Below are 12500 nucleotides of genomic sequence, written 5' to 3' on the forward strand. Positions count from 1 at the left end.
CCTAAACCACTCAGTAGATTTTATAGCTTGCTTAACAGAATGTAAAACTATTACCCAGTTAAGTGAAAGCTTGTAACAAATCTAGGTTTTGGCATTTCTTAAAGCTGAACAATATATTGTTCTCCCATAATCAATCAAAGAAATTAAATCTTGAATCTTTTTGCTTCATCTAAAAGCAACTCGTTACAAAATATTCCTTAAGAAAAGACTGCTAAGTTGTTAGCACTTCACTTGGATAGTGCTTCTGGTACACTTTCCAAAGGTATGTGTGATAGATTGTGGAAGAATCTATTTCCTTCATCTAAATGCAACTCTGCTAGAAAACGTTCCTCAAAAAAAGACTGCTAAATTGTAAGCTTTTTACTTGAAGTGTGCTTTTGGCACTCTTTCCAAATATCTCTAAAACACCTGGGGAAGACCGCGTGGCCTAATGGATAAGGCGTCTGACTTCGGATCAGAAGATTGAGGGTTCAAGTCCCTTCGTGGTCGGGAATATTTCTTTCCTCATGAACTTAAACTTACCAAACTCTGTTTTAAGAGTGTTGCAAAACATTTACATTTCAAAACTTGATTTCGACCAAAATTTCAATGAACATACTCAAGTCTTTGAAAAGTCTACATGCATATTGGCACAATATGTTGAGTTATCTAATGCTTTCTGTTTTTCCCTTTATACATTATTTTGCACAAACATAATCCTATGAAAAACTGGTCAAGATGTATAATTTCTGAAAACAAGTCATAGGATTTTAGTTCATTCGTGGTCAGCAAAAGTCATCCTCCTTTGATTAAAAAAATATTCTCTCATAACTTATTGAATAGCTGACGTTAGTGTGTGCTGCATATGGCTAAAAATCAACATAACTCAAGGTTTTTACATTATGGCAGAGCTAAGCTCGGAATAATTGTCATGTGCAATTCTTAGAATCAATTAATTATAATAGTCACATTTATCCTTTGAGGAGTACAGTATTTTCCATCGAGCCCTAGAAAAAATGATCAAAAATGGGTCATGAATATAAGTCTCCAAATGGAGGCCATAAAATATTGTTTCATGCATCCAAGATGGAAAACAAAACATTCAAGTTCAGGAAAAAACAAGGACATCCGATCACCAATGTTCAGGAAGAATTGCCATTAAACTTAGAGCCCTAAACCACTCAGTAGATTTTATAGCTTGCTTAACAGAATGTAAAACTATTACCCAGTTAAGTGAAAGCTTGTAACAAATCTAGGTTTTGGCATTTCTTAAAGCTGAACAATATATTGTTCTCCCATAATCAATCAAAGAAATTAAATCTTGAATCTTTTTGCTTCATCTAAAAGCAACTCGTTACAAAATATTCCTTAAGAAAAGACTGCTAAGTTGTTAGCACTTCACTTGGATAGTGCTTCTGGTACACTTTCCAAAGGTATGTGTGATAGATTGTGGAAGAATCTATTTCCTTCATCTAAATGCAACTCTGCTAGAAAACGTTCCTCAAAAAAAGACTGCTAAATTGTAAGCTTTTTACTTGAAGTGTGCTTTTGGCACTCTTTCCAAATATCTCTAAAACACCTGGGGAAGACCGCGTGGCCTAATGGATAAGGCGTCTGACTTCGGATCAGAAGATTGAGGGTTCAAGTCCCTTTGTGGTCGGGAACATTTCTTTCCTCATGAACTTAAACTTACCAAACTCTGTTTTAATTGACTCCATGAGAGTGTTGCAAAACATTTACATTTCAAAACTTGATTTCGACCAAAATTTCAATGAACATACTCAAGTCTTTGAAAAGTCTACATGCATATTGGCACAATATGTTGAGTTATCTAATGCTTTCTGTTTTTCCCTTTATACATTATTTTGCACAAACATAATCCTATGAAAAACTGGTCAAGATGTATAATTTCTGAAAACAAGTCATAGGATTTTAGTTCATTCGTGGTCAGCAAAAGTCATCCTCCTTTGATTAAAAAAATATTCTCTCATAACTTATTGAATAGCTGACGTTAGTGTGTGCTGCATATGGCTTAAAATCAACATAACTCAAGGTTTTTACATTATGGCAGAGCTAAGCTCGGAATAATTGTCATGTGCAATTCTTAGAATCAATTAATTATAATAGTCACATTTATCCTTTGAGGAGTACAGTATTTTCCATCGAGCCCTAGAAAAAATGATCAAAATGGGTCATGAATATAAGTCTCCAAATGGAGGCCATAAAATATTGTTTCATGCATCCAAGATGGAAAACAAAACATTCAAGTTCAGGAAAAAACAAGGACATCCGATCACCAATGTTCAGGAAGAATTGCCATTGAACTTAGAGCCCTAAACCACTCAGTAGATTTTATAGCTTGCTTAATAGAATGTAAAACTATTACCCAGTTAAGTGAAAGCTTGTAACAAATCTAGGTTTTGGCATTTCTTAAAGCTGAACAATATATTGTTCTCCCATAATCAATCAAAGAAATTAAATCTTGAATCTTTTTGCTTCATCTAAAAGCAACTCGTTACAAAATATTCCTTAAGAAAAGACTGCTAAGTTGTTAGCACTTCACTTGGATAGTGCTTCTGGTACACTTTCCAAAGGTATGTGTGATAGATTGTGGAAGAATCTATTTCCTTCATCTAAATGCAACTCTGCTAGAAAACGTTCCTCAAAAAAAGACTGCTAAATTGTAAGCTTTTTACTTGAAGTGTGCTTTTGGCACTCTTTCCAAATATCTCTAAAACACCTGGGGAAGACCGCGTGGCCTAATGGATAAGGCGTCTGCCTTCGGATCAGAAGATTGAGGGTTCAAGTCCCTTCGTGGTCGGGAACATTTCTTTCCTCATGAACTTAAACTTACCAAACTCTGTTTTAATTGACTCCATGAGAGTGTTGCAAAACATTTACATTTCAAAACTTGATTTCAACCAAAATTTCAATGAACATACTCAAGTCTTTGAAAAGTCTACATGCATATTGGCACAATATGTTGAGTTATCTAATGCTTTCTGTTTTTCCCTTTATACATTATTTTGCACAAACATAATCCTATGAAAAACTGGTCAAGATGTATAATTTCTGAAAACAAGTCATAGGATTTTAGTCCATTCGTGGTCAGCAAAAGTCACCCTCCTTTGATTAAAAAAATATTCTCTCATAACTTATTGAATAGCTGACGTTAGTGTGTGCTGCATATGGCTTAAAATCAACATAACTCAAGGTTTTTACATTATGGCAGAGCTAAGCTCGGAATAATTGTCATGTGCAATTCTTAGAATCAATTAATTATAATAGTCACATTTATCCTTTGAGGAGTACAGTATTTTCCATCGAGCCCTAGAAAAAATGATCAAAAATGGGTCATGAATATAAGTCTCCAAATGGAGGCCATAAAATATTGTTTCATGCATCCAAGATGGAAAACAAAACATTCAAGTTCAGGAAAAAACAAGGACATCCGATCACCAATGTTCAGGAAGAATTGCCATTAAACTTAGAGCCCTAAACCACTCAGTAGATTTTATAGCTTGCTTAACAGAATGTAAAACTATTACCCAGTTAAGTGAAAGCTTATAACAAATCTAGGTTTTGGCATTTCTTAAAGCTGAACAATATATTGTTCTCCCATAATCAATCAAAGAAATTAAATCTTGAATCTTTTTGCTTCATCTAAAAGCAACTCGTTACAAAATATTCCTTAAGAAAAGACTGCTAAGTTGTTAGCACTTCACTTGGATAGTGCTTCTGGTACACTTTCCAAAGGTATGTGTGATAGATTGTGGAAGAATCTATTTCCTTCATCTAAATGCAACTCTGCTAGAAAACGTTCCTCAAAAAAAGACTGCTAAATTGTAAGCTTTTTACTTGAAGTGTGCTTTTGGCACTCTTTCCAAATATCTCTAAAACACCTGGGGAAGACCGCGTTGCCTAATGGATAAGGCGTCTGACTTCGGATCAGAAGATTGAGGGTTCAAGTCCCTTCGTGGTCGGGAACATTTATTTCCTCATGAAGTTAAACTTACCAAACTCTGTTTTAATTGACTCCATGAGAGTGTTGCAAAACATTTACATTTCAAAACTTGATTTCAACCAAAATTTCAATGAACATACTCAAGTCTTTGAAAAGTCTACATGCATATTGGCACAATATGTTGAGTTATCTAATGCTTTCTGTTTTTCCCTTTATACATTATTTTGCACAAACATAATCCTATGAAAAACTGGTCAAGATGTATAATTTCTGAAAACAAGTCATAGGATTTTAGTTCATTCGTGGTCAGCAAAAGTCATCCTCCTTTGATTAAAAAAATATTCTCTCATAACTTATTGAATAGCTGACGTTAGTGTGTGCTGCATATGGCTTAAAATCAACATAACTCAAGGTTTTTACATTATGGCAGAGCTAAGCTCGGAATAATTGTCATGTGCAATTCTTAGAATCAATTAATTATAATAGTCACATTTATCCTTTGAGGAGTACAGTATTTTCCATCGAGCCCTAGAAAAAATGATCAAAAATGGGTCATGAATATAAGTCTCCAAATGGAGGCCATAAAATATTGTTTCATGCATCCAAGATGGAAAACAAAACATTCAAGTTCAGGAAAAAACAAGGACATCCGATCACCAATGTTCAGGAAGAATTGCCATTAAACTTAGAGCCCTAAACCACTCAGTAGATTTTATAGCTTGCTTAACAGAATGTAAAACTATTACCCAGTTAAGTGAAAGCTTGTAACAAATCTAGGTTTTGGCATTTCTTAAAGCTGAACAATATATTGTTCTCCCATAATCAATCAAAGAAATTAAATCTTGAATCTTTTTGCTTCATCTAAAAGCAACTCGTTACAAAATATTCCTTAAGAAAAGACTGCTAAGTTGTTAGCACTTCACTTGGATAGTGCTTCTGGTACACTTTCCAAAGGTATGTGTGATAGATTGTGGAAGAATCTATTTCCTTCATCTAAATGCAACTCTGCTAGAAAACGTTCCTCAAAAAAAGACTGCTAAATTGTAAGCTTTTTACTTGAAGTGTGCTTTTGGCACTCTTTCCAAATATCTCTAAAACACCTGGGGAAGACCGCGTGGCCTAATGGATAAGGCGTCTGACTTCGGATCAGAAGATTGAGGGTTCAAGTCCCTTCGTGGTCGGGAACATTTCTTTCCTCATGAACTTAAACTTACCAAACTCTGTTTTAATTGACTCCATGAGAGTGTTGCAAAACATTTACATTTCAAAACTTGATTTCGACCAAAATTTCAATGAACATACTCAAGTCTTTGAAAAGTCTACATGCATATTGGCACAATATGTTGAGTTATCTAATGCTTTCTGTTTTTCCCTTTATACATTATTTTGCACAAACATAATCCTATGAAAAACTGGTCAAGATGTATAATTTCTGAAAACAAGTCATAGGATTTTAGTTCATTCGTGGTCAGCAAAAGTCATCCTCCTTTGATTAAAAAAATATTCTCTCATAACTTATTGAATAGCTGACGTTAGTGTGTGCTGCATATGGCTTAAAATCAACATAACTCAAGGTTTTTACATTATGGCAGAGCTAAGCTCGGAATAATTGTCATGTGCAATTCTTAGAATCAATTAATTATAATAGTCACATTTATCCTTTGAGGAGTACAGTATTTTCCATCGAGCCCTAGAAAAAATGATCAAAAATGGGTCATGAATATAAGTCTCCAAATGGAGGCCATAAAATATTGTTTCATGCATCCAAGATGGAAAACAAAACATTCAAGTTCAGGAAAAAACAAGGACATCCGATCACCAATGTTCAGGAAGAATTGCCATTAAACTTAGAGCCCTAAACCACTCAGTAGATTTTATAGCTTGCTTAACAGAATGTAAAACTATTACCCAGTTAAGTGAAAGCTTGTAACAAATCTAGGTTTTGGCATTTCTTAAAGCTGAACAATATATTGTTCTCCCATAATCAATCAAAGAAATTAAATCTTGAATCTTTTTGCTTCATCTAAAAGCAACTCGTTACAAAATATTCCTTAAGAAAAGACTGCTAAGTTGTTAGCACTTCACTTGGATAGTGCTTCTGGTACACTTTCCAAAGGTATGTGTGATAGATTGTGGAAGAATCTATTTCCTTCATCTAAATGCAACTCTGCTAGAAAACGTTCCTCAAAAAAAGACTGCTAAATTTTAAGCTTTTTACTTGAAGTATGCTTTTGGCACTCTTTCCAAATATCTCTAAAACACCTGGGGAAGACTGCGTGGCCTAATGGATAAGGCGTCTGACTTCGGATCAGAAGATTGAGGGTTCAAGTCCCTTCGTGGTCGGGAACATTTCTTTCCTCATGAACTTAAACTTACCAAACTCTGTTTTAATTGACTCCATGAGAGTGTTGCAAAACATTTACATTTCAAAACTTGATTTCGACCAAAATTTCAATGAACATACTCAAGTCTTTGAAAAGTCTACATGCATATTGGCACAATATGTTGAGTTATCTAATGCTTTCTGTTTTTCCCTTTATACATTATTTTGCACAAACATAATCCTATGAAAAACTGGTCAAGATGTATAATTTCTGAAAACAAGTCATAGGATTTTAGTCCATTCGTGGTCAGCAAAAGTCATCCTCCTTTGATTAAAAAAATATTCTCTCATAACTTATTGAATAGCTGACGTTAGTGTGTGCTGCATATGGCTTAAAATCAACATAACTCAAGGTTTTTACATTATGGCAGAGCTAAGCTCGGAATAATTGTCATGTGCAATTCTTAGAATCAATTAATTATAATAGTCACATTTATCCTTTGAGGAGTACAGTATTTTCCATCGAGCCCTAGAAAAAATGATCAAAAATGGGTCATGAATATAAGTCTCCAAATGGAGGCCATAAAATATTGTTTCATGCATCCAAGATGGAAAACAAAACATTCAAGTTCAGGAAAAAACAAGGACATCCGATCACCAATGTTCAGGAAGAATTGCCATTAAACTTAGAGCCCTAAACCACTCAGTAGATTTTATAGCTTGCTTAACAGAATGTAAAACTATTACCCAGTTAAGTGAAAGCTTGTAACAAATCTAGGTTTTGGCATTTCTTAAAGCTGAACAATATATTGTTCTCCCATAATCAATCAAAGAAATTAAATCTTGAATCTTTTTGCTTCATCTAAAAGCAACTCGTTACAAAATATTCCTTAAGAAAAGACTGCTAAGTTGTTAGCACTTCACTTGGATAGTGCTTCTGGTACACTTTCCAAAGGTATGTGTGATAGATTGTGGAAGAATCTATTTCCTTCATCTAAATGCAACTCTGCTAGAAAACGTTCCTCAAAAAAAGACTGCTAAATTGTAAGCTTTTTACTTGAAGTGTGCTTTTGGCACTCTTTCCAAATATCTCTAAAACACCTGGGGAAGACCGCGTGGCCTAATGGATAAGGCGTCTGCCTTCGGATCAGAAGATTGAGGGTTCAAGTCCCTTCGTGGTCGGGAACATTTCTTTCCTCATGAACTTAAACTTACCAAACTCTGTTTTAATTGACTCCATGAGAGTGTTGCAAAACATTTACATTTCAAAACTTGATTTCAACCAAAATTTCAATGAACATACTCAAGTCTTTGAAAAGTCTACATGCATATTGGCACAATATGTTGAGTTATCTAATGCTTTCTGTTTTTCCCTTTATACATTATTTTGCACAAACATAATCCTATGAAAAACTGGTCAAGATGTATAATTTCTGAAAACAAGTCATAGGATTTTAGTCCATTCGTGGTCAGCAAAAGTCATCCTCCTTTGATTAAAAAAATATTCTCTCATAACTTATTGAATAGCTGACGTTAGTGTGTGCTGCATATGGCTTAAAATCAACATAACTCAAGGTTTTTACATTATGGCAGAGCTAAGCTCGGAATAATTGTCATGTGCAATTCTTAGAATCAATTAATTATAATAGTCACATTTGTCCTTTGAGGAGTACAGTATTTTCCATCGAGCCCTAGAAAAAATGATCAAAAATGGGTCATGAATATAAGTCTCCAAATGGAGGCCATAAAATATTGTTTCATGCATCCAAGATGGAAAACAAAACATTCAAGTTCAGGAAAAAACAAGGACATCCGATCACCAATGTTCAGGAAGAATTGCCATTAAACTTAGAGCCCTAAACCACTCAGTAGATTTTATAGCTTGCTTAACAGAATGTAAAACTATTACCCAGTTAAGTGAAAGCTTGTAACAAATCTAGGTTTTGGCATTTCTTAAAGCTGAACAATATATTGTTCTCCCATAATCAATCAAAGAAATTAAATCTTGAATCTTTTTGCTTCATCTAAAAGCAACTCGTTACAAAATATTCCTTAAGAAAAGACTGCTAAGTTGTTAGCACTTCACTTGGATAGTGCTTCTGGTACACTTTCCAAAGGTATGTGTGATAGATTGTGGAAGAATCTATTTCCTTCATCTAAATGCAACTCTGCTAGAAAACGTTCCTCAAAAAAAGACTGCTAAATTTTAAGCTTTTTACTTGAAGTATGCTTTTGGCACTCTTTCCAAATATCTCTAAAACACCTGGGGAAGACCGCGTGGCCTAATGGATAAGGCGTCTGACTTCGGATCAGAAGATTGAGGGTTCAAGTCCCTTTGTGGTCGGGAACATTTCTTTCCTCATGAACTTAAACTTACCAAACTCTGTTTTAATTGACTCCATGAGAGTGTTGCAAAACATTTACATTTCAAAACTTGATTTCGACCAAAATTTCAATGAACATACTCAAGTCTTTGAAAAGTCTACATGCATATTGGCACAATATGTTGAGTTATCTAATGCTTTCTGTTTTTCCCTTTATACATTATTTTGCACAAACATAATCCTATGAAAAACTGGTCAAGATGTATAATTTCTGAAAACAAGTCATAGGATTTTAGTTCATTCGTGGTCAGCAATGACTCCATGAGAGTGTTGCAAAACATTTACATTTCAAAACTTGATTTCAACCAAAATTTCAATGAACATACTCAAGTCTTTGAAAAGTCTACATGCATATTGGCACAATATGTTGAGTTATCTAATGCTTTCTGTTTTTCCCTTTATACATTATTTTGCACAAACATAATCCTATGAAAAACTGGTCAAGATGTATAATTTCTGAAAACAAGTCATAGGATTTTAGTCCATTCGTGGTCAGCAAAAGTCATCCTCCTTTGATTAAAAAAATATTCTCTCATAACTTATTGAATAGCTGACGTTAGTGTGTGCTGCATATGGCTTAAAATCAACATACCTCAAGGTTTTTACATTATGGCAGAGCTAAGCTCGGAATAATTGTCATGTGCAATTCTTAGAATCAATTAATTATAATAGTCACATTTATCCTTTGAGGAGTACAGTATTTTCCATCGAGCCCTAGAAAAAATAATCAAAAATGGGTCATGAATATAAGTCTCCAAATGGAGGCCATAAAATATTGTTTCATGCATCCAAGATGGAAAACAAAACATTCAAGTTCAGGAAAAAACAAGGACATCCGATCACCAATGTTCAGGAAGAATTGCCATTAAACTTAGAGCCCTAAACCACTCAGTAGATTTTATAGCTTGCTTAACAGAATGTAAAACTATTACCCAGTTAAGTGAAAGCTTGTAACAAATCTAGGTTTTGGCATTTCTTAAAGCTGAACAATATATTGTTCTCCCATAATCAATCAAAGAAATTAAATCTTGAATCTTTTTGCTTCATCTAAAAGCAACTCGTTACAAAATATTCCTTAAGAAAAGACTGCTAAGTTGTTAGCACTTCACTTGGATAGTGCTTCTGGTACACTTTCCAAAGGTATGTGTGATAGATTGTGGAAGAATCTATTTCCTTCATCTAAATGCAACTCTGCTAGAAAACGTTCCTCAAAAAAAGACTGCTAAATTGTAAGCTTTTTACTTGAAGTGTGCTTTTGGCACTCTTTCCAAATATCTCTAACACACCTGGGGAAGACCGCGTGGCCTAATGGATAAGGCGTCTGACTTCGGATCAGAAGATTGAGGGTTCAAGTCCCTTTGTGGTCGGGAACATTTCTTTCCTCATGAACTTAAACTTACCAAACTCTGTTTTAATTGACTCCATGAGAGTGTTGCAAAACATTTACATTTCAAAACTTGATTTCGACCAAAATTTCAATGAACATACTCAAGTCTTTGAAAAGTCTACATGCATATTGGCACAATATGTTGAGTTATCAAATGCTTTCTGTTTTTCCCTTTATACATTATTTTGCACAAACATAATCCTATGAAAAACTGGTCAAGATGTATAATTTCTGAAAACAAGTCATAGGATTTTAGTTCATTCGTGGTCAGCAATGACTCCATGAGAGTGTTGCAAAACATTTACATTTCAAAACTTGATTTCAACCAAAATTTCAATGAACATACTCAAGTCTTTGAAAAGTCTACATGCATATTGGCACAATATGTTGAGTTATCTAATGCTTTCTGTTTTTCCCTTTATACATTATTTTGCACAAACATAATCCTATGAAAAACTGGTCAAGATGTATAATTTCTGAAAACAAGTCATAGGATTTTAGTCCATTCGTGGTCAGCAAAAGTCATCCTCCTTTGATTAAAAAAATATTCTCTCATAACTTATTGAATAGCTGACGTTAGTGTGTGCTGCATATGGCTTAAAATCAACATACCTCAAGGTTTTTACATTATGGCAGAGCTAAGCTCGGAATAATTGTCATGTGCAATTCTTAGAATCAATTAATTATAATAGTCACATTTATCCTTTGAGGAGTACAGTATTTTCCATCGAGCCCTAGAAAAAATAATCAAAAATGGGTCATGAATATAAGTCTCCAAATGGAGGCCATAAAATATTGTTTCATGCATCCAAGATGGAAAACAAAACATTCAAGTTCAGGAAAAAACAAGGACATCCGATCACCAATGTTCAGGAAGAATTGCCATTAAACTTAGAGCCCTAAACCACTCAGTAGATTTTATAGCTTGCTTAACAGAATGTAAAACTATTACCCAGTTAAGTGAAAGCTTGTAACAAATCTAGGTTTTGGCATTTCTTAAAGCTGAACAATATATTGTTCTCCCATAATCAATCAAAGAAATTAAATCTTGAATCTTTTTGCTTCATCTAAAAGCAACTCGTTACAAAATATTCCTTAAGAAAAGACTGCTAAGTTGTTAGCACTTCACTTGGATAGTGCTTCTGGTACACTTTCCAAAGGTATGTGTGATAGATTGTGGAAGAATCTATTTCCTTCATCTAAATGCAACTCTGCTAGAAAACGTTCCTCAAAAAAAGACTGCTAAATTGTAAGCTTTTTACTTGAAGTGTGCTTTTGGCACTCTTTCCAAATATCTCTAACACACCTGGGGAAGACCGCGTGGCCTAATGGATAAGGCGTCTGACTTCGGATCAGAAGATTGAGGGTTCAAGTCCCTTTGTGGTCGGGAACATTTCTTTCCTCATGAACTTAAACTTACCAAACTCTGTTTTAATTGACTCCATGAGAGTGTTGCAAAACATTTACATTTCAAAACTTGATTTCAACCAAAATTTCAATGAACATACTCAAGTCTTTGAAAAGTCTACATGCATATTGGCACAATATGTTGAGTTATCTAATGCTTTCTGTTTTTCCCTTTATACATTATTTTGCACAAACATAATCCTATGAAAAACTGGTCAAGATGTATAATTTCTGAAAACAAGTCATAGGATTTTAGTCCATTCGTGGTCAGCAAAAGTCATCCTCCTTTGATTAAAAAAATATTCTCTCATAACTTATTGAATAGCTGACGTTAGTGTGTGCTGCATATGGCTTAAAATCAACATAACTCAAGGTTTTTACATTATGGCAGAGCTAAGCTCGGAATAATTGTCATGTGCAATTCTTAGAATCAATTAATTATAATAGTCACATTTATCCTTTGAGGAGTACAGTATTTTCCATCGAGCCCTAGAAAAAATGATCAAAAATGGGTCATGAATATAAGTCTCCAAATGGAGGCCATAAAATATTGTTTCATGCATCCAAGATGGAAAACAAAACATTCAAGTTCAGGAAAAAACAAGGACATCCGATCACCAATGTTCAGGAAGAATTGCCATTAAACTTAGAGCCCTAAACCACTCAGTAGATTTTATAGCTTGCTTAACAGAATGTAAAACTATTACCCAGTTAAGTGAAAGCTTGTAACAAATCTAGGTTTTGGCATTTCTTAAAGCTGAACAATATATTGTTCTCCCATAATCAATCAAAGAAATTAAATCTTGAATCTTTTTGCTTCATCTAAAAGCAACTCGTTACAAAATATTCCTTAAGAAAAGACTGCTAAGTTGTTAGCACTTCACTTGGATAGTGCTTCTGGTACACTTTCCAAAGGTATGTGTGATAGATTGTGGAAGAATCTATTTCCTTCATCTAAATGCAACTCTGCTAGAAAACGTTCCTCAAAAAAAGACTGCTAAATTTTAAGCTTTTTACTTGAAGTATGCTTTTGGCACTCTTTCCAAATATCTCTAA

General features: G+C 34.2%; 10 non-coding genes across 10 annotated transcripts; all 10 read left to right on the forward strand.

The window, feature by feature from the left end:
* The first annotated feature begins 416 nt into the window (after positions 1-416).
* On the forward strand, positions 417-489 carry TRNAR-UCG (transfer RNA arginine (anticodon UCG)). Its single transcript has one exon. It is a non-coding gene; the product is annotated as a tRNA-Arg (tRNA).
* Positions 490-1566: 1077 nt separating this feature from the next.
* TRNAR-UCG (transfer RNA arginine (anticodon UCG)) lies at positions 1567-1639 on the forward strand. Its single transcript has one exon. It is a non-coding gene; the product is annotated as a tRNA-Arg (tRNA).
* A 1088-nt stretch (positions 1640-2727) lies between these two features.
* On the forward strand, positions 2728-2800 carry TRNAR-UCG (transfer RNA arginine (anticodon UCG)). The gene has a single exon. It is a non-coding gene; the product is annotated as a tRNA-Arg (tRNA).
* Positions 2801-3889: 1089 nt separating this feature from the next.
* TRNAR-UCG (transfer RNA arginine (anticodon UCG)) lies at positions 3890-3962 on the forward strand. The gene has a single exon. It is a non-coding gene; the product is annotated as a tRNA-Arg (tRNA).
* Positions 3963-5051: 1089 nt separating this feature from the next.
* On the forward strand, positions 5052-5124 carry TRNAR-UCG (transfer RNA arginine (anticodon UCG)). Its single transcript has one exon. It is a non-coding gene; the product is annotated as a tRNA-Arg (tRNA).
* A 1089-nt stretch (positions 5125-6213) lies between these two features.
* On the forward strand, positions 6214-6286 carry TRNAR-UCG (transfer RNA arginine (anticodon UCG)). Its single transcript has one exon. It is a non-coding gene; the product is annotated as a tRNA-Arg (tRNA).
* A 1089-nt stretch (positions 6287-7375) lies between these two features.
* On the forward strand, positions 7376-7448 carry TRNAR-UCG (transfer RNA arginine (anticodon UCG)). Its single transcript has one exon. It is a non-coding gene; the product is annotated as a tRNA-Arg (tRNA).
* A 1089-nt stretch (positions 7449-8537) lies between these two features.
* On the forward strand, positions 8538-8610 carry TRNAR-UCG (transfer RNA arginine (anticodon UCG)). The gene has a single exon. It is a non-coding gene; the product is annotated as a tRNA-Arg (tRNA).
* Positions 8611-9944: 1334 nt separating this feature from the next.
* Positions 9945-10017, forward strand: TRNAR-UCG (transfer RNA arginine (anticodon UCG)). Its single transcript has one exon. It is a non-coding gene; the product is annotated as a tRNA-Arg (tRNA).
* Positions 10018-11351: 1334 nt separating this feature from the next.
* TRNAR-UCG (transfer RNA arginine (anticodon UCG)) lies at positions 11352-11424 on the forward strand. The gene has a single exon. It is a non-coding gene; the product is annotated as a tRNA-Arg (tRNA).
* The last annotated feature ends 1076 nt before the right edge of the window (positions 11425-12500 follow it).

This window comes from Mixophyes fleayi, chromosome 9 (genome assembly GCF_038048845.1).
Source record: "Mixophyes fleayi isolate aMixFle1 chromosome 9, aMixFle1.hap1, whole genome shotgun sequence".
In the NCBI taxonomy this organism is placed as follows: Eukaryota; Metazoa; Chordata; class Amphibia; order Anura; family Limnodynastidae; genus Mixophyes; species Mixophyes fleayi.